The sequence below is a fragment of the Austrofundulus limnaeus genome, unplaced genomic scaffold (assembly GCF_001266775.1).
Source record: "Austrofundulus limnaeus strain Quisiro unplaced genomic scaffold, Austrofundulus_limnaeus-1.0 Scaffold1, whole genome shotgun sequence".
Classification (NCBI taxonomy): domain Eukaryota; kingdom Metazoa; phylum Chordata; class Actinopteri; order Cyprinodontiformes; family Rivulidae; genus Austrofundulus; species Austrofundulus limnaeus.
In genome coordinates this window covers 8,652,457-8,654,226 of record NW_013952403.1, presented here as the reverse complement: position 1 = coordinate 8,654,226, position 1,770 = coordinate 8,652,457, and the positions used below count along the sequence as shown (strand labels likewise).

At 38.8% G+C, this 1,770-nt stretch overlaps 1 protein-coding gene across 1 annotated transcript in view; it reads right to left on the bottom strand.

Annotated features, from left to right (window-relative positions):
• Positions 1 to 1,770, bottom strand: part of LOC106517507 (A disintegrin and metalloproteinase with thrombospondin motifs 2) — a gene marked incomplete in the record, with an annotated part of 187,071 nt that overhangs the window by 48,716 nt on the left and 136,585 nt on the right.

The window sequence follows — 1,770 nt, the reverse complement described above, 5'->3', positions numbered from 1 at the left end:
CTCTCCAGAAGATGTTCTACCGAGAAACTGTTTTGATTGGTTGTTTCAGAAATGTGGCATGTTTGAGGAAATGGGAAAAATAGGTTTCATGGTGTAATCACGCACTTCCTGGTCAGAAAATGTTCTCTAAATGCGCACCAAATGTGTAAAAACGCACACATTATGGCAAAAATTATTCATCATTAAATCTGGTTTTAACATTACTTTTGTGAAGTTTGAAGTCCATGCTGTCCAATCCAGTTCAAATGAACACTGAAAGCCCTCACTGTTCTTTACAGAAGCCCCGTGAAAGCATCACAGCTTTGCCGATCTCAGAGGATTAAAAGAAAAAAAAAAATCCTGTATCCGCATCATGATCCAGAACATTACCAAAATGTAATGGTGTGTTACTTGGGCCAGTAACCACATGTGGTAAATGTCATGAAAATCCGTCCACAAGTTTTTGAGTAATGTTGTCCACTGACAGAATGACAGACAGATGGACATACGTGACCGAAAACATTACCTCCTTGGCGAAGGTAATTAATGAACCACAAAATATTTAACAGTTTCCTTAATATCACACACACACACACACACACACACACACACACACACACACACACACACACACACACACACACACACACACACACACACACACTCGCCACTTGCCTCCTACTCATGATACACTAATCCCCCCACCTCCCGTTTTATACACAACTGCACAACTACACACCACTGTGTAGTTTTTGCCTGGTGTTTTCATTCAGGTGGGGTAAGGAGAGAGTGTGGCCTTATTAGGAGACAAAGGTTCTTTGTCTTTCAACCTTTGCGAAATGTCAAGAATGTCTTGTTGCTGGGATGGGGTGGAGGGTGTGTGTGTGTGGGGGGGATGCTAGAGAGTGTAACAACAGCCTAACAAGAGAAGGAGAATGGTGATGATGCATCAGGTCAAGCAACACTTACTACTAAGCAGCAGCCTTTAGCTGAAGGTGGTGGTCAGAGGTGGTACATCACTCTGAGTTTCACTCATGACAGCTTCCACCAGGGTGGTTCTGCCTGCTGTTTGTGGGCACACAAACCTGAAATACTGATGTTTTTTTACTGTGAATTTTGAACAAAAGAAATTTAAAAATGGCTGACTTTATCTGACTTTTAGACAAACTTGATCTGTTTGAAGCAGAAAAGATTTATGATATGATGAGCAAGTTGCTGTGTGTGAAATAAATATTTGTGCTCACAGTTAAATAATAAAAAGTGAAGGGTCAAGTACTAGTCATAGTGATATGTCAGGTTCTGCATCTGCCCATGCACCACCTCAGCCATGGAAGACCAGACTGTAGCATTCATGCACATTTCAGGATTGTCAATTCTATTACAAAATACAAAACTATGAGCAAATGACATTCAAAATGTAAAATGCTTTGTAGAGATTACCAAGTGATTAATTAGAAAGAGAATTTATTATTTAGGTCCTGATTTATGGAATAAAACAAGCTCACATCCACACGTAATAAAAAATCAAAACAAACAAACAATAAAACTAAAGAAAAAACTAATTAATCTGATTCTATTTTTACTCAGTCAGTGTCAAACAACAACAGCAAAGACAATCAAACCCATTAGGGAGTAAGTGTTAAACATGGGTTTGGGGTTATTTTGAAGTTAATGGGTCTAAAATCAATAGTTTAGCTCTTAAGGATTTGGGTTTTATGAACAATGGGCCTCATGCAAGAACATGTTCGTATTTTTATCCTAAATTTCTCTTACTTTTGTTCGTACAAAGGG